The sequence below is a fragment of the Wolffia australiana genome, chromosome 10 (assembly GCF_029677425.1).
Source record: "Wolffia australiana isolate 7733 chromosome 10, ASM2967742v1".
Lineage (NCBI taxonomy): Eukaryota > Viridiplantae > Streptophyta > Magnoliopsida > Alismatales > Araceae > Wolffia > Wolffia australiana.
The window spans coordinates 997,750-1,022,368 of record NC_135844.1 but is presented as its reverse complement, the minus strand read 5'-3'; the positions used below and the strand labels follow the sequence as shown (position 1 = coordinate 1,022,368).

Sequence of the window (24,619 nt, the reverse complement as noted above, 5' to 3'; positions counted from 1 at the left end):
GGGGTTCAGAAATTTTAGCAAAATCCAAAATAAAGCGTCTATAGAAACAAGTGTGGCCAAGAAAACCTCTAAGGGTTTTTAGGTTGGTTGGAGGTGGAAGGTCCTGGATGATTTTGATCTTGGCCTTGTCCACTTCCAGCCCACGGGTGCTTACCATGTGACCCAACACCATTCCCTCCTGCACCATGAAATGAGATTTTTCCCAACTTAGTACGAGGTTGGATTCAATGTATCTCTTTAAAACTTTGGTGAGACTTAGGAGGCAATTCTCATGTGTGGATCCAAAAACGGAAAAATCATCCATGAAGATTTCTAAACATTCTCCCACTAGATCGGAGAATAAGGCGTTCATGCATCTTTGGAATGTGGGGGGGACATTACATAACCCGAAACGCATACACCTAAAGGCGTATGTCCCCACAGGACTGGTGAAGGTCGTCTTCTCTTGATCTTCAGGATGAATGTTCACATGGTTTTATCCTGAATATCCATCAAGAAAACAAAAGAATTGCTGCCCGGATAGTTTTTCTAAGATTTGGTCCATGAAGGGTAGTGGGTAATGATCCTTCTTGGTGGCTTTGTTAAGCTTCCTATAGTCGATGCATACTCTCCATCCTGTGGTTAACCATTTCTGCACTTCCTCTCCCTTTTCGTTCACTTCTATAGTCACTCCGGACTTCTTCGGTACCATGTGAACGGGACTCACCCATCTACTATCGGATATGGCATATATGATTCCAGCATTTAACCATTTAAGTATTTCCTTCTCAAGGACTTCTCTCATGTAAGGGTTGAGCCTCCTTTGATGCTCTCTATAAGGTCTAGATTCCTCCTCCAAGAATATCCTATGTTCACAAATCGAAGATGGAATACCTCATATGTCATCAAACGTCCACCCTAAGGCTTTCTTATGATCTCTAAGTACCTTGAGTAGGTCATCTTCTTGTTTTTGGGTAAGTTATGAAGATATGATTACAGGTAAAGTTTTCTTGGTATCCAAGTATGTATATTTGAGGGAAGATGGTAGAGGTTTTAGCTCTCGGTCGACTTCGACCAAAGGAGTGTTAGTAATTTCATCTTCTAACTTTCGCTCTTCTACACGCGATAAATATTCCTTCATCACCTCAACTTCTCCTTCATCCTCTGTACAAAGCTTTAGTTCTTCATTGCTCCCTAAGGGGCACCTCATCATTTTTGATATATCAATTTGCACTCTTTCCTTCCCAATCTTAAATTCTACAGTCCCCTTCTCCTAATCCATGATTGTCCTTGCCGTTACTAAGAATGGCCTCCCGAGAATGATAGGGGCTAAACTAATATTCCCTGATATTTTGACATCAGTCACTATGAAATCTACAGGAATTTCACAATTTTCTACTGTAATCATGACATCCGTCAACCTTCCTTCGGGTTGCCTAACAGTGCCATCAGCTAGGAGTAAGTCCATATGGATTTCCACTAATTCTCCAAATCCATATTCCTCGTATAAAGCTGTAGGAATGATGCTTATGCTAGCTCCGGTATCTAATAAAACTTTGGAAAAGGTTTCTCCTCCGATTTCACATGTAATGAACGGAGCCCCTGGATCCCTCATCTTGATAGGAATGGCATTCAGAATGCTAGACGCATTTTCTGAAAGCTTTACCACTTCCCTAGGCTTTCTACTAGTGCAAGAATCCTTAAGATATTTCTTCAAGGAAGGCGCACACTTAAGCATATCTTCTACAATCACGGTCATGGTGGCTTGTTTAAAGTTTTCTAGCAACCTACTTTCATAGTCATAAACAGGTTTTCTTCTATTTAGAGCAGAGGGATAAGGAACATCTTGAGCATGAGTGGAAGGGAGAGGTTCCTTCTCATAGGAAGGTTCCCCTTCTTCACTACCTTGCTCATTTTCCCTCCTTGAATTCTCTGCAGAATTCTGATAAGGATCCTGAAGTTCTTTCCCACTTCTCAATTTTGAGATTGCTAGAACTTCAAGATCTTCCTTATTTATCTCTTCATGAACATAATGTTCTACGTGGAGTAAATTGCACGGATTAATCATCGGTTGAGTAGGGAATCTACTAGTTTGACAATTATGTTCTAAGTTCTTACCTTGAGGTTCAGCAGTTCCAGGTCTGAGGCTCTCCAATAACCTTCTTGTTTGCTCTTGATACTCCAGCATTTGCCTTGTCTGAAACTCCATCACCACCTGCATCCGCATCTCCATTTCCGCTCTCAACTTCTGGTTCTACTTTTCTATCATATCTGAAATAACCGGGGTTAGTGCAGAAAAATCTGGTTGGTTTTGGGATGGGACATGGTAAGGTTGCTGAGGTCTTGGCTGGAATTGCTATTTCTGCTGAAACTGGGATTGAAACGGAGGCTTGCTGCCTTGGTTGAAGCCCTCTTGATAGCCACGGATTCTGCATTTACCTTATTCTATAGCAAGGCTCCACATGAGGAACTCTTCATTATTTCCTTTCCTTTCCTTGTTTGTTTTGCTGTTTTGGACTTAAGGAGGATCATCATATATATATAAAGAGGTGGGCGCTTGCCTACTTTTTGACCTAAATTTTGAAGAATGGTATTTTGAGAAGAAGGTCAGGTCGTGGAGAAGAATAGAAGAAAGAAGAAGAAGAGATACATACATCTCTCCTCAGCATATCCATCCGTTGGTTGGCGACGTGGGCGGAATCCGATCCAGTTAAGCGACGACACAGTTCCCTCCTCTGTTTGTGGTCGACGCCGTTGAGACGACGTCCGGCATCACCTCTCCACTTGAGAAATTTGGCTTCTTTTGTCCTGACCACTATTGATGCTGTTGGTTGAAGGCCTTCACTTCTTCCTCCATGGACTAGCAAGCTCCATCTTCATGATCTCTGCTGAAACAGAGAGAGCAGATTTTAGCTTTTATGATTGGAGAGTTATTGAGGAAAACATTTCTCAATGTGGAGGTGAGCTCCTCCAGTTTCTGGTTAGTCTCCTTGAGGCCTGCATGCAGCTCCACATCCTTAACATTGACCTACAGCACTCCTGCCCTCTTGGGCTGCACATTTCTCCCATTCTGATTTGCTCCAATCTCCTGCAAATCAGTCTCTGCAACTCTCTCCAAAATATCAAAAACCTCATCTTCATATGCAGTATAGAAGGTTCCACCGGCGGATAAGTTCACCTTATTTTTCATGAAATCTAACAAAGATTCATAAAAAATTTGGGCCAATTGACAGTTTTCAATTCCATGATGAGGGCATTTCCTCATAAGGTCATTGAATCTCTGCCAGGCTTCACTAAAAGTTTCGCCTTCGTGGGGGTGGAATTATGGATTTCTCTTCTATGGAAATGCGTTTAGAGAGAGGATAAAATTTCTGCAGAAACTTCCCCTACATCTCATCCCAAGAGTTAAAGGTAATTCCTAAATTACGATACCAAGAGAAAGCTTTATCTTTTAGAGTTAAAGGAAAATACTTCATTTTTAAAATCTCTGGAGATAATCCCGGCACGTTCTGTGAAGAACACCTAATATGGAAATCATCTAAAAACTCTAGGCGGTTTTGTGCAGAATGCCCATTAAATTCAGGTATAGATTGTATTGACGCATTGTCACACCTGAACATGATACCCTCACCTATATTTAGGTTCACGTTTGTTTGCATCAAGCTTCCTGAGGGTGTTGATCTATCCAGCATGGTCCATCTTCTGTCATGATGTTGACGTCCTTCTTCTGCCATGTTTGGCTGCTGATTATCTGGTTGGCTGACTGGAGTGGAGTCCCTCGCACATGTAGCAGTCTCTGCAGTTCTCCCACTAGCTGAGGAATTTTCAACCTTCAGCTTTAGGAAAAAGAGTCAATAACAACTGAAAAGAAAATAAAATTACTACAGTAATATAGTGCTCCCCGGCAATGGCGCCAGTTGATAAGCTCAAATTTTGGGTTTTTTACTGGTTATTTACCGGTTGGTCATGTGAGTATTTGAGCTAATCAACACTAAAATTAACCTCACAGCCTAGGGCAAGTAGGGTGTCGATCCATAGGGAGCAGATAAGAAAACAGTAGTTCCTTTCTATCTAGCTTATCTTATTTACTTTTTATAATTTGTTTGAACAGTCAAGTGTAAAATCTTCAATGTTACTCTGTAAAATAATCTTCAGTGAGCATTCATAGAATAATGTCAATGCACGTTAATAAAATTCTTCACTTGATTAGCTTCGTAGAAGCTAATAATCAAAGAAACTGCTCTGTTACAAGCTAGCGCCTGTAGCTCTGAGCGAATCGTGACCGAACGCACAACTTCTTAGCTGCGTGCTGTTCTCAGCGCACGGAGTTACGCTCAGCCGTACTATAGCTGCATCATGTGTGCAAGGATTCTGCACACAGGGTGTGACTGCGCACGGACAACATGCAGAGCTGCGCACGGCAAGAGCACAGAGGTGCGCGCAGCTTGAGCGCAGCTTTGTCTGCGTGCAGCCTGCGCGCGGCCTCTGCTGTGCGCGGCCTTGGCTGTGCGCGGCCTTGGCTGTGTGCGGCCTTGGCTGCTGCTACGCGCGGCCTTGGCTGCGTGCTGCCTTGGTTGCTGTTGCGCACGGCCTCTACTGCGTGCGGCCTTGGCTGCTGCTGTGCGCAGCCTTGGCTGTGCGCGGCCTTGGCTATGCCCGGCCTTGGCTGCTGCTGCATGCAGCCTTGGCTGCAGCGGCGCGCAGCCTTGGCTGCGTGCGGCCTTGGCTGCTGTTGCGCCTCTGCTGCATGCAGCCTTGCTGCGCGCGGCCTTGGCTGTGTGCAGCCTGGGATGGGCACAGGATTGGCAAAGCTTGCATAGAGGCGACAATCAACCAAAAAACCACTGATGCAAAGATGAAATTGAATAGGAACAGATTGTAGAGAAAAATTTTGAACAGATAAACTTGAGATTAACCTAGAAAATGGAATAATTTTGTCTGGAACAATTGGAAAACTGACGTAGGACATCTAAGGAAAGGTGACTGACGGGATGGATGGGTTGACGACAAGTTTGGGTAATAGGGCGATTATAGGTAGGGATAAAACAATCCAAAGAAATTCACGATCAAATTCGGATTTAAAAACCGATGAAAATCTGGTGGTGCAGCTCCTACCCTTTTCGAGGGCGGGAGTACTGTCTTCCCCCACTGCGATGATGCCTAAGCACTGAAATCAATATCCGAATTCACGTCACAAGGGAATACTCGACAAGAGGAGAGAAGAGATAGAATCTCAAACCAAATCTAAATCTGACGGTGGTGGAAACTTCTCGGGAAAACACTGAACGAGGAACACTTCAACACCAAAGAGTTCAGGCGTACCTCGACACCGTAGTGCGTGAAGAGGTTGCGGGAAATTCTGATCGTGACGAAGTTGGGCGAATCCGGGCGTTGAGCGGCCCACTGGACGAGGACGAGGCTGGACGTTCCGGGCGTTGAACGGCCCTGGTTGAGTGCGGTTGTCGTGGGCGCAACATCAAGCGTGGGCGAACACCCGCGCGCACGAAGCGCGCGAAGGGTGCGCGGAGCGCTCGGAGCACGCGGAGCAGCGTGCGCGGGCGCTGAGCGCACAAAGCGCCAGCGCGCGCAGCTTGAAGCGCCGACGCCGTCCGGACAGGGGCAACCGGAATGCGGCCTCGGGCGGCCCTAGCGAAGGCTGCCTGGGCGGCGCGGGCGGCGCGCAGGCGGCGCACGATTGATGTGCGGGCGACGCGTGGAGTGCGCGGGCGGCACACGGGCGGCACGCGGGCGGCGCGCGGGCAGCCTAGGTGGCCCCTTGGCGGGCTACCTGGGCAGCCTTGGGCGAGAGAGAGAGGGTGAGAGGAAGAAAAAAAAGAGAGAGAGAGAAAGAGAGAGAATGGAGAGGAGACAGGAGGCCGACGTCACGAGGCGGCGGCGGCGGCGACGAAGGCTAGGGTTAAGAGGGACAGGGGAGGCTGGGCAGTCCTCCAAGAAGAGTTAACAAAACTCAATTCTTGAAATAATGACTGCCTGATGTTTCTTGAAAACAATGGCCTATATATAGGCCTTGGAGGAAAGAGAAAATGACTAGAAAATAAAGACGTGCACCGTGTCACGCCAAAGGGCAGTTGTGGATCTGCCTCTGGCGTCGTGTCATGACGCGCGTAGGGACGTGCGTGGGTTGAGACGTGCTTGTCGACCGCTGCGGCATGTTGACTTCAGTTGACTCCAGTTGACCGTGGTCCATAGCGGGCGTGTTGACTCTGGTTGACCGAGGTGACGCGTTCGGTGCTGAAGTGTTGGCATCCTCGCCATCGAAAACACTACTCAGTACCTTCCAATCCCAACTTCAATTGTTTTAGAAGGGAGAAGAAGACAACAACTGAAGCTAGAACAATCACACCACCTGGTGTCACACCCTTCTGGCAAGATGATGATCGTCTTGCTCTAGCTATGCCTCAGCTTGCTTCTCTCCCAGCTCCAATGCTCATCAGCTCTTGGAGGGTCTGCAGAACTCCTCTCTCCAAGCCCTAGCCTGTTTGGACAGATTTTCTAGACAACTGAAAATGGCTCTTTGAGAGAGCATGTATAGGTTTCCTCTCTCGGGCTTCTTAGGCATCTTGGGCTTCTTGGGCCTTTTTGGGCCTTTAGGGCTGGCCAAGTAAGTGAGTTTCAGTCCTTTAAGAAATCAGCCTTTGTCTTGTGGATGAAATCGGCCTTCATCTTGTGGATGAAATCGGCCCAAGCAAGTGCCTTCTTTGTTGGACTTCCTCTAAATCTGTACACATTTAAGTGAAAAATGAGATCCAATCCACTTGATTCTCTGAATCAAGTGTGGTTAGTAAAAAATCATGATTTGAATGGGAAATATGGAAATAATGTATGCAAATAATGATTTGATTAATGTCGCTTACTGGATTATTATATGACATATTTGTGGTCATCAGTCACCGTGCCGAATGGTCATGTTGTCTTGGCGCACTAGGTGGAGTATGGATTCTATTCGAAGAATCCCTAATGGTTCGAGTAGGTAACTGGACCATGGCAAAATCAAATGGTGCATTCTGATAATGCTGGCTAAAGAAATCCTCTAGTGGAGGATCAGAAAATTCAGGATCATATTCATGATCCTTGTAAAAATATATGTCAGCTATGGTAGATCGTATCTGGCCATATGTTCGAGACATCCTATGGTCAATTATCTCCTAAATTTAATGAATTCCTATATGATGAAATGACGAGATAATGCCATGATATGGTGTACGAAATGAATTTTGAAATATGAGGTGACTTGATATATTACTAATCGTGTTAAGCAAGAGCTAACGCAACCAGCTCTAATACCAATATGATGTAACACGGAGAATGCCGGATCGATCAGCTCATGTAACAACGCAGTGAGACGGTAAGATAAAATGCACCTAAAATGATGAATGCACGTTTTAGGAAATCACTCTAAATAAGAAGATTGATGAAGTTTTCTGATTTAAAACTATTGTTTTCTTGATCTTCGGGATATGGCTTGTCATGTCCAGACTGCAAATGACCCGTGAGATTCACTAAAATACCTATGACGCGATGGGTGAAAGACCCAAAGGCATCCACGACTCCTTTTACATATAATTCAGGCCGTAACCACAAAAAAATAGGTCTAACCCTCGTCGTGGATGGCAATCCTATGTATTGTAGGTTAAAACAGTAAAGAACTGATAGCGGAAGACCGCATTGTAAAAGGTAATAATACTTAGAATAGAGGGGAACAATAGTCCATGTTCAGCGTGATGACAAGCAACAAGGCTCGGGGGCATGGACGAGCGCCACAAGAGCGGGACACGGACACGGTAGGCACCGTGAGTGCGAGCACACAGGGCACGGGCACATAGGGCATGGGACGCGGGCATGTGATCGCAGGGCGCGAGAACATAGAGCACGTGGGACGCGGGGCGTGGGCGCACAAAGCATAGGGGATGCGGGCGCAGGTGCACGGGGCGCAAAGCGAGGGCACGCGGGGTACTGGCGCACAGGGCACACAGACTTAGGGTGCAGGCTTGTAGATGCAGGTGCTTGAGACACGTAGGCAGTCGCAAGAAGAGGCGGTTGGCGATGGCGGCGGAGGCGGTTGCAACGGCAGCGGCGGTAGTAGTGACATAGGTGGCAGTGGCAGAAATGACAATGCTGGCGGCAACAGCGGCAGCACCAATCTAAGAACGATGCGAAGAGGGATGTTTCTTGTCAATTCTTGCGTAGCAACAATATCAAGAAGTCAGGTTCTTAATGCGGCAATCAAGAAACAATGATGGAGTGGTCGCGGAGACGACGGTTCCACTCACGGATTGATGTCCATGTGGGTAGGGCTATGTGTTGGGCGCTTCCACGGTCTAGTATCTCGAAAGCAATAAAGATAGCTCCCAAAGGGAGAAGGTGGGAGCCAGTTGAGGAAAACCCTTTTCAACTTCAATAAACTTCAAGGCTTTCGTTGGGTATGCCATCCCTTTATATAGGAGAGGGGGGATGCCAAGGTGGGCCAAAATTAGGGGAAAACCATCGCGTGACAAGGATTCCCCTCAATGTACATTAGCGTGGAGACAAAATGAAATAACTGACAAGGCACAAAGCACGGTGGCCCACTCCAAGTTGTCCAAAAAAATCAAAATACAAGGAAAATAAGATTCAATTACCGATGTTGGCGCGATGGTCCCCCATCAGGATTAAAGCCAATCACCCTTGTTCAACAATCCCATTGTTTGATAGTGGAGCTAAAAAACTTCATGAGATGGTAGCTTAGTTAGTGGGTCTGCTATGTTGTCGGTTGATGGAACCCTTTCCATCACAATATCTCATCCTGCAATTATCTCCCTAATTAGGTGAAATCGCTTCAGAATGTGTTTTCATTTCTGATGATACCGTGGCTCTTTCGCTTTGTGCTATTTTATTTAATGAATGCAAATATTTTATTTAATGAACTTAAATAAACATGGTAGTGTGATTTCCTTGACGGCCACATAATATCAAATCAGGAGGTAGTCGACGACGAGGAGAGGGGATGTGCAACGGCGAGGCGGCTCTAGCAATCGGCCAAGCCTGGGGGGCATAACCTGGAAATGGTTTGGTGCGGGTGGGGTCAAATGGCGGATACGAGGGACAACCAGCGGCATGATGGCGGTGCAAGTACCAGGGTTGCACTAGACGGTGCGATTGCACACAACGGTGGCTCGAGCAGTTACTGACCAAGGGATTGTGCTTTGACGATTGATCGAGATCAAAGGACTTATGGCCGCACATGACGGCTTGATGATGCAATGCGGTGCAAGACACAACAGGTACCACTCGAGAGACGTGGCAACAAGGGCATCCAACAGAGTGCGCAACAGGTATCACGGTGTCACAATGGGGATTGAGGTTCAAAAGCCGTGGGGCGAGGGCCTGGCAAGGCAGCACGCCAGCGACTAGTGCAACCGCCCATGGATGGACAGTGGAGACAGCTCGGTCGGTAAGATCGGTTGCTGGTGTGGCTGCGTGATGTGTAGGTGACCTGTGCAATGAGACTCGTGGCTGTGTACATCAATGTCAAATCCCATTTGCGGATTCGGCCAGCAAATTGGTCAAACAAGGCAGAGGGGAAGTGATGTCGGACGTTGTCGGGAATGTCGGTCAGTCGGCACCAAGTATGATGGCTTGGTCCCGATAAGTGATAATGGTATCGAACGTCGATGATGTCATTGTCCAACAGACCTAAAACCCTAATGGGTCGATGTAACTTCGATGCAATGAATGTCCTACGTGTCGTACGTGCAGGCTTTGACTCAAGGGAGGTACCAAGCTCCAAGCTTGGATGGGGTCACTGAGTGACGGCAACGGTGGCCTCTCGAACCTCATCGGAGTGACGAAGGCATCAACAGCCAAACATAATCTATCCATAGGGCTCGCACAAAACAGACGTACTCATCCATACCGGTAAGACACTCAAAGTTGTAGTTTTCTCTCAATGCCTCTCTCACCTACCTAGCCCGAACGCGGTGGAGTCGAACTGAAATTATACAGCAAGTGATGATTAAACAAGCCAAGTGAGAGGATGGCGTACCTTGTTAGTGGGCTCTTGGCACAGGATTCATTGACGTGGGTGGTGACTCAGAGCGGGTGGAGTGGAGAGACGCCAGAGGACACATGGCGGCTCATCCAGCTTCGGCACTAGAGCAGTTGAGGAGAAGAGAGAGAGGGCAACCCGTGGTGCAACGCGACGAGTGCTCACAGTGGCAGCGACAGGGCTTGGTAGAGATGGTCCTTAATTTTGAGCCAGTCGAGGGAAGGAGAATTCCAAACGCCAATACTCACTCAAGCACGCTGGGTTCCTACAACGGAGATCTCGATCGGCCAGGCGTCACACAAGCAGTGCCCATAAATGAGGGGAGACATCCCGTCGGTGCCCTATCCGAGCGTGGGATCAACTGGTTGGGGGACGTTGAGGGGACTTTGAACCACGTTGGCTGGTTTCATCCCTGCTGCTCACGTGCAAAGGGGTGCAGCTTCCATGTTCGCCCTTGTCGATGACAACCTATTCTTTTGCAGGTGCTCGTAGGGACCAGGTTGCGAGGTCAAGGCGTCCAATTCCGTGATCGATCGCCAGGTCTGAACGGTGGGTCAACACGCCGATGAATGCAGAGGAAGGAAGTAGGAGAGGCAAATCGGTGACCCACCAATTCTTAGTCCCTTGCTCTCCTGTTCTCAGTTAACTCTTATCCCAATTACCCCTTCTTCCGCAAGTGCTCGTAGGAAGCCGCCTGCGATGCTCAAGGAGTCCAACCCATGGATGGTCGCAAGTTCTGGGATCGCCAGTGAACACAGAGAAGAGGAGGACAGAAGAGTTCGCAGATCCTCCCAAATTCTGGTTTCCTCGTCTCCCAATCCACACAGTCGCCCTCCTCCTCCTCCCCTCTTGGTCTTCCTTTTCACAAGGGGAGGGGAGACCAAAGCAGAACAAGAAAAATACTACAATCAAATTCTTCCTGGTCTGATGAATTATGGCGCCCCCCCTCGTCCCTTATAAAGGGGAAGAGGTCAATGGGCCCCCCAATTGGGCCAAAAGGGGAGAAAGGATGGTCCATTAAGGGAGCCCTTATACAAATGGGCTCCCCCATTACAAAGTAGAAGGGAAATTAAAATAAAGAAAAGGAAAGAAATAAAAGCGTACAAGGGAGGGGTTTTAAATTGGCTAAGGATCCTTTCCCGTGACGATAATGACGGGCGTAGAGACGTGTCGCAGACCGACAAAAATGGGGTGATGAACATGAACAAAGCACAAAACACGACAAGAGACGAGGAAAATCAAAAACAATAATCGAGCATTTCTTTCACCTGGTCTTCGATGACGATGGCGGGTGGCGTGAACGGCATCGTTGCCGATCCTTGATGGCGTGTGCCACCATAGGTTATTATGGAAACAAACCCCATTATGACTATCATGGATGACCATACGAGTCAGTCCATTCTCAGTACCCATCCCATGCCCTGTACACTATGGCTTACGTGCAAACTGATCCACATGTAGATGGGGAACATTATTTTCCACCGTCCCCTCAGACGGCACCGGTTAGGTATTGCTCGATGCCAACCCACAGCCTGCCGTACGTTTGCCATGCTCCATCGCTATCTTACCACTATGGGCCACCTCATACACCCGAGGCATCGCCCTTACCATATGCGCCCGCATCGACTTATGCGCCGTGCAAGCCCTCGCCATACCATCCAGGACAACTGACCATGCTGGCGTTGCATGCTTCATACACGTCACTGACCCATTATGGGAAGCCCACCCCACCAGTGCCTCACGTTGCGTATGCGCCCTTGGCACAATATGGACCATATGCCCCACCAGCACCACCCGTGCCAACAATTGTAAATGTGCCCTACCCATGCCAACAGTTGCAATTCAGCCCGCAAGATGTCAGACGAAACCAGCATGCCCGTTGTCATTGCTGTGATGATGTAGATAAGAAATGTAGAAGAGAGGACACCCGTGCTAACATACAGCTTAGTGCAAAGGTAGAGGTTCCGGTCTACAAGAATACCCAGAGCCATAGACACTATAGTGACAATGAGTCCGATATTGTTCTCGCTACACCGGTCTTACGGCTAGTGAAAAACCGGATCCAGCAGGATGTCAAGGAATCTAGGGATTCGAGAGCCCCGCAATCTACACTACTTCTCCACCCGCATGATGAGCTCAATTTTAGGGTGTTTTTTATTGGTTATTTATCAGTTGAATTCGTGTGAGGATTGAGCTTATGCAACGAAATTTATAACCTCACAGCCTTTGGCAAGCAAGGGTCGATCCACAGGAAGCAAAGAAAACAGCGGAAAATTCTTTTCTATTAAATCAGTCTATTCAGTTCTCTAATTCCAAGTGTTAATCTCTGTAGAAATTTTCTCCAGAATAAGTTGCAGAGAATTCCTTAAAAGTATGGATTCAGCTAATTCTTCAATCAAATTATCTTCAGTTAAGTTTTACGGAGATATCTTGGCAAATTCAATTGAGCAGAACCGTTAGCAGAGAAATTTTCTTTGTTGACGGTTCGCTTATGCCCTGTGAGGCAATTGAGCAAACACCCTGCGGGTGTTTCTGCCAGACGTGAACACCTGCGGCTGGTGAGCCTGCGGTGCTGCTACGTGCGGGCGAGCATGCGCGCTGGCGCCGCTGCTGCGCTGGCGAGCTCGCTGCGGCGCTGCGCTGCTGTGTGGCGAGCCTGCTCGCGGTGCTGATTCAGCGGCGAGCTTGCTCGCTGCTTGGATTGCTGGCAACCTAGGCTGAGGCTTGGGTTGCTAGCAGTTGGAAGTTCTGCAGGGAAGGAGTTCACGATCGGATGCGAGAACAATGAAATTTTTGCTAGACAGAATGGAAATCTATTCAATCAACTATGGCATTCGAAATCAAACGTAACCAAAGGAACAACAGAAATTGGAAATGCTGAAGACACAGCTTGTGATCTTCAGCCCAACCCTGACTGTCTTAGAAGGGAGAAGAAGATTGTACCAAAACCGAAACGCTCACGCCTCCTTGCGTCACTCCTTCCGGGCAAGGCGACGATCGTCGTGCTCTAGCTACTCCTCGGCTTGCTTCTCTCCCAGCTCCAATGCTCATCAGCCTTGGAGGGTCTGCAGAAATCCTTTCTCTCCAAGCCCTAGCTTCCTTGAGAAAAATTCTGGACAACCTAAACTCCTCTCTTAAGAGAGTATTTATAGGTTTTCTCTTAAGTCATGCCCAGGGGCATTTTCGTAATTTTTGCCACTTCGAATTTTGCCCACTTCTCTTGATCCTCCTCTCTTCCTTGATCTTCTTAACCTGTTTCTGAATGTTCACTAGCCATAAAATGTTAAATATATTTCACTTGATTCAAAGAATCAAGTGTGGTTAGTGATTTCATAAAACAATACATATGCATGAACTTAGCATGAATTCACAAGATAATTGTAATGAATTTAAACTTAAGAACTTGATTATTTGATGACATATTTTAGAGTCATCACCGCACCGCAACTCCTGGTTTAGGCAGCCATGCGAATGGCCCCCCTTACAAAGAACATGTATCTCAACCTAGCTATAGCTCCTCTGCCACTGCCGTTAGTGATAGAGATCTCGAGTCCCATCGTGACATCAGAGGTTTCTGCTCCATGACCGACTACACCACCAGGCCCATCCCATGTACCGCCGATCGACCCAGCATGGGCCTTCTACTGTGCCACATCTCCTGCCCCATCATGGCCCCTTGAGACCACCCCTACTCGGTCTTGTCTTCTAGTACCGTCGCCTCTTCTGCGGCAAATTTCCCAAGCCCCATCTCTTTAGAGGGAACTCTTACTCCGATTACTAATCTGGTACAAAAGCCCGCCTCATCACTAGTGCGACCGACGGATTTACAGTCTGATATTAGTGCGACCGACGGCCTCCATCATGAGGATTTCTCCTTCTACATTGTCGCTAGTACAAGCGACAAGATCCTTTGGCCCCCCTTTGATAGTAGTTCCCAGATTTTTCCATGCCCTTGCACGCAGGCTACTTCTACAACGTGGTCGCATCATTTTGCGACCAAACCCCCGAACACCATGCTGTCACCGGGGAAGTCTTGTTCTGATCATGCTACCAAGAGCACATCGACGTGCCCCATCGCCACAACAACCGCTGGCCCTACAAATTATTCTTTTAGCTGCCATACGGCCTTCTATTGGACTTGTCTCCACACAGGTCAAATCCATCGCACCATCGTGTCAACCCACCAGGAGATTTCTGATCGTCGTGTCAACCCAACAGTACCGAGAATGCACTACGTTCCACCGTGGATTGCCATCGTACTTGTAGAATCTCAATATTCAAAGAGGTCGATTTCACTATCCCCGCGATGGTGAACCCCACTATTTGGGTGTTGTTTGAAGAGACTATGGTCAAATACTTTGTAGTCGCTAGATCACATTCATGTATGTAGTCATATTAGACTTCGGAGTACGAACTTGCTTATGCATTTAGTAGGAACATGCATCATTGCATCCATTTTCACATTGTATCTCTAAAAAAAAAAGTACAAGGCAAATGCTGATTTAGAACGACAGTCCATTTCATTCTCGGAAAGAGATTTAGTCATGGTCAGATTGAGGCCTGAGAGATGTTTTCTAGGGGTCGCTACAAAGCTCCTCGCTCGTATTGCCGGGTATTTCTCGATTGCTCATAGGATTAACAACAATGCCTATGTCATGAGTATCCCACCTGATTGGAGGATCTGTCCCACTTTCGATGTCAGAGATTTTGTACGATAACAACCCTTCCCACCCATCAATGAGCCTCACAACCACTTGAACCTTAGTAGTGATGAGACTGAGTGTAACACCTTACCAGTTCCCTTCTCGACACTCCTACATCAAGAACAGATAGAAACGGTACTGTATGAGGTAGTTCATGCTATAGGGGATTGGTTGGACCGCACTTTCTTAGTGCACTGGTAGTGACGGCCTTCATCGAACGGCACCTGGATCACCAAGGAGGACTTTCTTCAACCTTGACAAGAGCTAGTCCGACCCATCAATGACATCATAGGCATTAACTCGCCGGAGTCGAGTTCTTCCCACCATGGGAGGATGATGGGGGACCATAGCGCCAACATCGGTAATTGAACCATATTTTTCTTGTATTTTGATTTTCCTGGACAAGTTGGAGGGGGCCACCGTGTTTTGGGCCTTGTCCGTTATTTCCTTTTGTCTCTTCTCTAATGTGCATTAAGGATAATCCTTGTCACGCGACAGTTTTCCCCTAATTTTGGCCCACTTGGGCATCCTCCCTCTTCTATATAAAGGGATGGCATGCCCAAGGAAAGCTTTGGAGTTTATTGAAGTTGAAATGGATTTTCCACAATTCACTCCCGCCTTCTCCCTTTGGCAGCTATCTTTACTCCTTTTGATGTAATAGGATCGGCCGGGATCGATTGGCTCGTATTACGCCACAAGAATTTGATGAATAATTTCGTGAATGATATGAATATATGACGATGAAGAAAACGTCGAATGAGCAAGACTCGGCCGTTTACAAGCAGGGAAGAAGACCTCGCCGATCAAAGGGAAGATATTGACCCTAGATCAAACTCCCAATGACCCTCTTGACCGACTAGACGACTATGAGGTAAGGGGCGTGTGACGGCCCTAAGATGTTCGGCATTCAAATCAACGAATATCCTTTCAACCACAAAAAGAAGATCCTATCTCTCGACGAATGTGGCTAATCCTATCCGTAGTTTATATTGAAAGAGGGCAGCAGACGAGATAGGGGAAGACGACACTGACGGCGGTAATAATACTGGGAATGATGGAGGGGAGACGAGAGGGTACCTTGTATGTCGATAGTCCACGGCGTGAGAAATGGTGTCTCGACATAGTCAAAGGCGATGGGAGATTCCGCGTGTGTGAGGCACAACAAGGGCGGAGGATGGGGTTCTTGGCTTGTAATCACCCCAAGAATGCCTCTGGATGGTGGCTCATGTCGATTCTTGAATTTCTTGCGCAGTAGTTGATCAGGAATGCCAAGAAGGTGACGATTTCTTGAAGCCTTGATCATTCTTGAGCGGTAGTAGATGAAGAATGCCAAGAAGGTGGTGGTTTCTTGAAACCTTGGGGTTCTTGAGCAGTAGTTGATCAAGAATGCCAAGAGGGTGGCGGTTTCTTAAAATCTTGGTGGTTCTTGGTGGATGGCGATGGCGGTGGCGGACAATGGCGGCGGTGGGGATGATAGCCTCCAAGAAGAGGGTTCTTGAAAATAACGACCCAAGAAGTCTGTGATAGAGGGGCGTTTCTTGATCTTCTTGGATGGATCTTGGAAGAGGTCGACGGTGGCGGCGGACGACGGCGGCGGACGACGGCGATGGCGGTGGACGACGGCGACGGCGGGGATGATGACCTCCAAGAGGAAGTTTCTTGGACGATTCTTGGGGACTAACAATCCAAGATTCCCAAGGAGAGGGCGTTCTTGGAGGAGGTTGGTGAAATCTTGGGGAGGAACAACGGCGACGCGTACCCGGAGTGATCTCGACGGTGACGGCTGACGATGCTTCTCCCTTGGTGACGCTTTCTTGAATCCTTGAGACCCTTCGGAGTGATCTCGACGGAGGGCTTCTTGGCTTCAAGAAGGGAGGAATTCTTGAATCTTTTAGCTTCTTCGGAGTGATCTCGACGAAGACATTGAACGCGTTCCCACGGAGTGGTCTCGACGTGGGGGACGCGGGCTCTACTCCACGGAGTGGTCTCGACGTGGGCGGGAATAGCCATTCCCTCTACTCTACTCACTACGATAGGTGGAGACAAGAGTTGTAAAAATTCTTTCAACAAATGACTCAAATGTTCCTTGGGCATGCTATCCCCTTATATAGTGAGGATAGGTGCCAAGTGAACGTGGGGAGAGGACGAACCCTCGCGAGACGTGGTTCGGCCTCTCCATACAATTTGAAAATAAAACTGAAATTTAAAAAGTAAAAGATAAAAGGCGAGGCCCAACATTGGCCTAGTCCATGAAATCCAAAGACACAAGCAAACATAAACAAACACAAGGGAAGATACAGATGCTTACGCGGGATACTTGAACCCCGGGTGGCGAGCGTCGATGCGAGCTGCTCGGCATGGCTGATGCCGTCCCGTCGTGCCGTCTCCAGGATGGTCCTCCATCATCCTCCCAGGGTGGGAGGAGCTTGACTCTAGCGAGCAAAGCTCTACGATATCCTCAAGCGGTGGAACCAGGTTCGGTCGGAGTCGGCGAAGATCATCCTCGGAGATCCACGTGTTGTGGGATGATGGCTGCCCCTGCCAGTGGACTAGGAAAGTGCGACCAACTTGCTTCCCCTCAGCGTGAATTACCTCCTGTAGTATCGTTTCTATCTCGTCTTGCCGTACATGGAGGGGAAATGGATAAGGGGTGGGTTGACTCTCACTCTCAGTGCTACTCAAGCTCGAATGGCTTTGAGGCTCGATGATCAGTGGCGAAGGACGGTATCGGAATAGATCACTGACCTTAAACGTCGAACTTATCCCCCAAGTTGGCGGGATGCTCACAACGTAGGCGTTGTCGTTGATCTTTTGGGCTATTGGGAAAGGCCCGGCGCTACGAGCATGGAGCTTTGTAGAGACCCCAGGAGAGAATCTCTCAGGCCTCAATCTGACGAGGACTAATTCTCCCTCCGAGAATGACATAGGCCTACGAACCTTATCTGCGGACGCCTTGTATTGCCCATATATGGATGGTACACAAAAAATAAATGGATGCAATGATGCATGTTCCTACTGCTTAATGCATGTGGGAAGAGCGGAATCCAAACTGCTAGTATGATTACCTACATGAATGATATCTAGTGTCCATGAAGTAATTGACCATAGTCTATTTTCGAACAATGCCAAACTAGTACGGTTCACCATTGGGCAAATAGTGAACTCGATCCATGCGAGGTAAACATCCTACTATGCAGTACGTTCCTTAGAATGTGTAGAGAGAAAGTTGCACAGGAGAGAGAGAGTGTAGAGACAAGTTTTGGGGGCCAAAAAGGTGACTATTACTGCACAAAGTTCCCCTTTTTATACATGAAGAAAACACTGTGAAAGGACTGAAAAAGTCCCTCTGTCTTCAACAGCTATAAATTTAAATTTATAGCCGTTGGAGCCCTGACAGTCTGTCAAGGCCCTAACAGATTCCAACGGCCATAATTCTAGCCGTTGGAAGTCTTATCGTGATCTGAAGCAGATCAGGATAAGTGTCCTTAATAAAGGCCCATTTAGGGCCTTATATTAGGACTGATAATATGGGCCCTTAATGGCCCCATAGTAGACCATTAATGGGCCCTTAATGAGCCTGTTAATGGGCCCTTAGTGGGCTGGTCAGATTTCCCTAACTAGGTTAGTGATTCCATTAATCCCCTAGAGTTAGCTATTACAATTACAAAGGCCTTGGGCCCAATAGTTAGCTTTACAAGCTTAACAGAATGTAATATGAATCCAGTGTGAAACTAAAAATACTAGGAATCGCGTTGAGGGGTGGGTTGTTTGGACACGTGTGAAGATGAGTCCAAGAGGTTGCGGGATAGCAAATGGAGGAAGGAATGGTGACGCCGGTGGTGGATCTGGTAACGGGGCAGGTCGGTGGGCTCCTGGTAGTATGTCTAGAATGAGTCTCCTTTCATTATGTTGTAATGTTCGAGGGTCAGATGACACATCAATGGGATGACCGTGAAGGTGCATGATGCGTGGGACTATGGTAATGAATGGAGTCACTAGATGTATCAGACTACTGTACAATGTATAATCTCCCTCTAAGGAGGTGGAGTACGGGAAATTTATTTTAGGAGACAATAGTGTTGAAAGATAAGACTGAGCGGGGACGGCCTCATAGGCCCTGGACAGGGTAGGAGAAGGGGTATAATGGAAAGCCCGTAGTGGGCCAATCAATGGCGTATGAGATTGGCCATGCAATATAGTTGACCCAGGGGTAGAGACCTTTAGTATCACGATGGGAGTCGAGATCTCGGTCACTACAGATAGTGGTGGAGGAGCTACACCTAGGTTCAAATCCACATCCTTCTCAAGGGGGAGCATTTGTATGCCCGATGGAACCGTGACATGCAGTGCAGATTGGGATACTAGAGCCAGTGAAACAATAGCTACTAAAGCATAAACAGCTCATTTTTCCTTCCCCGCAAGTATAGCATGATGAGCCCAAGTTACGGCAGCTCCGGATGAAGGGAGAATAGGGGTATTAAGAAAAGGGATTTCCCGAGGATCTAAAACCCCAATCCCTTTTGGGGGCCAAATACCTCCGATCTCTACCGTAGGTGCCAAAGAAGAATGAGAGGAAGCCTGAAAAAGAGCAAAAAAGAACATAACATCCGATACTATAAAAAGAATAAAACCATATTGAAGTCCTAATTGTACAGCTTTTGTATGATGTCCTTCCAACGTGGATTCATGTAGAACATTGCGCCACCATATGAACATGGTATATAGGATAAATATGAGACCCAAACTGAGAAGTGTTGCACCCCCTTGAAATGGGTGCATGTACATCACACCTCCTACAGTGGTTGCAAAAGCTCCGAGTGAACTCGAAATAAGCCATGGACTTGGATCTAACAAATGATAAGAATGCCTCTGAGATTCAATCATAAACCTTTGAGCCCCGGTTGTATCTAAACCTCCCCTTCACCCCACCCCCTCAAGTGGTAAAGAAGGGGGTTGGTCTCATTTTCTTTCTATCTGACAAGACAAACAAATAGGAAGGGATGGTTCTTAAGTGATACTCAAAAAATAAAGATGAAGAGAATCGTAGGTTTGACCGACGAACTATGTGGGAAAAGAAAAAGACCTTATGAAAAATGAGTAGTATCACCATTTCTAATGCCCTCTTCAATTCTAAGGCACGGAAGAGCATTGCGCGTTCTATTCAAAGATAGATCCGCGAGGATACGCCGGAGCTTTTGGATGTCCCATTGTTTATGTCAGAACCTGAAACTATATCACGAGAGAGTCCTCGTTAAGTGATTTCATTACTTTGTAACGGTTCTGAGGGGCGAGTGAGCGGGTTATCGGATAAAGAAGATGAATCTGAATAATCTTCTTAACATGAATCTGAATCTGAATCGCTCCTAAACGCTCGCTCACTCGCGTCTAAATCCTCATATTCATCGCTTCCGCGCCTCGCGCATCGCTTCTACTCCTGGAGTCACCCCCTCTCCTCGCACCCGCTCACTCGCGCCTCGGCGCCCTCTCACTCACGCCTGCTCCACCTTTCAAGTAAAACACCTCCTCCTACGTCGACTCCTGAGGTAAGACAGCCGGTTGATCGACAACAGGTACTCTACCACGAACCGATTTACATATGTTTTCGGTCAGGTCGAGACACTGTTTCCGAATCCATGGATTCCCAATTCGTAGCTGCTGCGCCGCCATAGTTGATCCCAGTTGCCTTGTCCTTGGCCCCCTTTTCCTGACTGACCAGTCTTCCTGAGATTTTTTGGAATTCTTTGAAGCCGGAGGTTCTGCAAGAACTTATGTTATGTAAATTCCAAAGGTTTTCCGAAGGAGCAACGGCGCGAGTGAGTGGACGAGCGAAGAAGTAAAGAATTTGACTACCATGGGAGCTGGGACAAATCAGCCAGTGGGACGCATGCTTTGCTAACAATTCTAACTGCTCTAGTTGAGTACCAATGGCTTTGTTAGACTAAGCCGATTCCGTTGACCTTGACAATTGTTGAGACTTTTCAAAGGTTATGTTTACCTGCTCACTCGCGCCTTCCGAACCTTCCATTCACATTCAGATCTTTGTGGATAACTTCGTTACCTCTGCATGAATACAGTGGTTCCTTTCGTGTGGTTGGCGGCGAATCGGGTGCGCCCGGGACAGCGGTTCACAAGGCATAAGCTGTACAATGAATCGGCTGAAATATTGGATTCGTCAGCCCGTGCCTGCGCACTTGTCGGCGCCTGCGTGCCTCATGGTCGCCCTCGCCTGCGCACCCGTCTGCACCCGCGCGCCGCGCACTCGCTCGGCCCCCCTGCGCTCGCTTGTGCCCGCGCGCCACCACTATGTACGGCCCCTGCGTCCAACCACGCACCCGCGCAAAAACTCAGCTCTGCTCGTCCTACTCACGCCGTCCCCCGGCCCCTCGTCCGCTCGTCCAGACCCACCGCCTGCCGCCAGTCCACTCCTCGACATTGATTTGAACGCGTCTTACGTCGTGGACTATCGACAAATCAGGTACCCACACGTCTCCCCTCCATTAATTCTGGTATTATTATGTCTCGCAGTCTCGTCGTCCGCTATCTCTTCCTCTGCCAGGTTTTGTACAATCATCGATAGGATAGCCACCCTCGTCGAGTGTTAGGTCTCTCTTGTGGTTCAAGGTTGACCGTTGATGCTTAGGCGTCGGACTCTTTTGGGCCGTAAAATGCCCCTCATTACTTAGACGTCCTAGTTGATTCCAAGGGTCATTGGGAGTCTTACTCGGATCAATATCTCTTCTTGATTGACGTGATTTCCCTCCTCACCTGTGGACATTCACCTATTGCTCATTCACACATTTCATCCTTCGACATTCATTCATATACACCACGAACTTGCTCATCATTTCCTGTGACCTAATATGAGCCGATCGATCCAAGCCAACGTCGTATTACATCGTTATGCCATAATGAGCCAATAATGCGCTCGTTCGACGCATCCAATCATTCGCCAAAATTTTTGGGCGAGTGACGTAGCTGCCATCAAATCCAAAACAAAATCATTTAAAATGCTAAATAAATCATTTCAAAAAATCTTTTAACTCTAAAAATCATTTCTTGGCCATAGAATGGTCAAAAAATTATAAAAAATATGGAAAACATTCCATAAAAATATTAAAGCCTTTACCATCCTCTATCTAAGTATTTTATGCCCTCTAAAAATATTTCTACAATGCACTGAGGTTAAAACCATGTAAAAGAACACTTAAAAATTAGAAACAATCATAAAATCAGAGTACAAGTCATTTATGTCCATTTATGTATGACAATATGCAAATATGGCCAATAAAACACATATGACCAATAGAACAAATATATGTTATGTAATATATATCAATTTAACATCATAATTTGCGTGTTATCAGTTGCACCCGTGCACCTCCCATCCACCATTCTTCGATGCATGCATGAGTCTCTGGTCTGGTGGGGCCTGATCGTTGCCAGGAGGGAAACCGGGGCTGGCAAATGAGAAACCGACGACCCAAGAGAGGGTCAGCCTTGCTGGTAGGGAAGCCGCTATTATCATGGCATCGAGCTGTGCCAACAGCCCAGCGAGTGGCGGGAATCATTGGCGACCTCTTGCTTTAGGTGTTCAGCAAGATCACAGACTAAGACCAGCATGATGCAACATCCGAAGTGTACTCAATAAAGGCGAGGCCGTAGTAGCGGAAGTTTCTTCTCGCGGCTTTGACTTTCCTTTGGGAACTGACGTCGAGGCTTGCTAAGTGCTCGCAGGAGACCCGGTGCAGGCGAGCAAGACATGAGGGTGCGTGAGCTCGAGGACACATGGGTTTTTCCACAGTAGAAAACCCTAGGTTGTCCTGATGAATGGTAGAACCTTAAAGAGTCGAGGGAGATAACTCTATCAAAAATCCTCAAACAGAAAAAAACAACTCGATAGTCTTTTCTTTTTGCTTTCAAAAAAACCACTCCGCTGAAAAATGAGGCCCTCCCCCTTCCCTTTCTAGTGAAAGAAGAAGGGAGGGGGAGTCAGGAGTGCTCTATAGGCTCCTTTTGTGGGAAAGGGGCTTTGGGGGGTATTCCCCCCCCCCCCCCCAAAGGGTACTCTAAGAGGGAAGAGGCCAGACATGGCTTCCTCTCCCCTCAAATGGGTAAACAAAAGACACAAAAACACAAGACTCTCATGGAGGAGGTCTGTACGCACAGAGGAGGGGCCCCCATATAGTCCACGGTGACGAAATAAAAACTGGCGACGCGAAGAGAACCTCAGTAAAACCATGAAGGACATCCATAAAAACTTTAAAACAACATGAATACGAGATAAATCAACACAAGGCGGATGCAATTTTAAACCTGGTATTTGAAGCTTGGGTTCTTCATGTTGGCTCAGGATCCGCGACGTGGGTGACGATGAGCTGGGTCATGCTCGATGGGATGGTCGTCCATCATCCTCCTAAGGTGGGAAGAATTCGGCCCCGATGAGTTAGAACCAACGATATCCTCTAGGGGTTTGACGAGCTCTAGCCATAGTCGAATAAGATCCACCTCTGAAATCCATCTGTCATCGGACGACGCTCAACCCTGCCAATGCACATGAAACTTTCGGTCCATCCACTCCACTACAGCGTTAATTACCTTCTCAAGTACTGACTCGACATGCTCATGTCTCTCGGGGGATAGGACAGGGGGGGGATATGGGGACTCTCGCTCACATTACTACAAAGGCTTGAGGGACTGTGATGCTTGACAATGGGTGGCATAGGATGGTATCAGATCAGATTGCCAACGTTGAAGATAGGACAGATCCCCCAATCTGACAAGATACCCACAATGTAGGCGTTCTCGCCAACCACACTGACTATCCGGAAATGCTTGGCACTACGAGCATAAAGCTTTCTAGCGACCCTAGGAGAATATCTCTCAGGCGTCAACCTGACCATGACTAGATCACCCTCTGTGTAGCTAACTGACCTATGACCCACATCAACAGCTACCTTGTACTTCTCGTTTTGCATGACGATGTGAGTATGAATGTCATGATGCATGGCCCTAGTATGTCCTGCAAATGCAATGCCATCTTTGGGCACTCTAGAATGTAGTTCTACCAGAATGAGGTCTAAAGGGTTACGAGGTACCTGGCCATATACAATCTCAAACGGTGTGGAACCGGTGGTGCGGTTCATGAAAGAGTTGAAGGCAAACTCTACCCGAGGAAGGATAGGATCCAAATGGTGAGATTTTCACCCACGATAAAGCGAAGCAGATTTCCTAAACTCCAGTTCACTACCTGTATCTGCACGTTCATCTACGGGTGGTATTTTCTAGAGAATTTAAGTTTCATTCCTAGGATGACCCAAAAGGTCTTCCAGAAATAACTAGTGAAGTGTACATCACGATCTAAAATAATCGACTATGGTACTCCGTGCCGGCAGACCATCTCGTCGAAGAAGAGGTGCGCTACTCGCGAGTCATTCGATGTCTTCAAATAGGATATAAAATGAGCCATCTTGGAAAATCTGTCCATGACTACCCTGACAGAGTTGTGTTGTTGGGCGGTCTTCGGTAGACCAAGTACAAAATCAATGCTAACATCATCCCACAGACGGATCGTTACGGGTAGGGGTGTATAGAGCCCTGCATTCTATTTTGTGATCTTGGCATGGGAGCAGGTCAAGCACCAGGAGATGATCTTCTTAACATTTCTTTTCAATGATGGCTAGTAGAACTGGTGTTCTAATGATAGGAGGTCTTGTTGACACTAAAATGTCCACTCAAACCTCCCGCGTGCGTCTGTCATATAAGAAATTCTTGCAACAAGGTGCAAGGTATGCATAACCTTTTTCTGTAGAAGAGGTAGCCGTCAGATAGGTAATAGTCTTGATACTCGGCCTTCGGGCCATCACAAATAGCAGTTGTAATCTTCCCGAGGTTG

General features: G+C 47.4%; 1 non-coding gene and 1 pseudogene across 1 annotated transcript; one reads left to right on the top strand and one right to left on the bottom strand.

Moving 5' to 3' along the window:
• The first annotated feature begins 3,218 nt into the window (after positions 1 to 3,218).
• LOC144708990 (small nucleolar RNA R71) lies at positions 3,219 to 3,326 on the top strand. Its single transcript, XR_013582935.1, has one exon. It is a non-coding gene; the product is annotated as a small nucleolar RNA R71 (small nucleolar RNA).
• A 3,286-nt stretch (positions 3,327 to 6,612) lies between these two features.
• On the bottom strand, positions 6,613 to 19,650 carry LOC144708764 (cytochrome c oxidase subunit 3 pseudogene; annotated as a pseudogene).
• Positions 19,651 to 24,619: the final 4,969 nt, after the last annotated feature.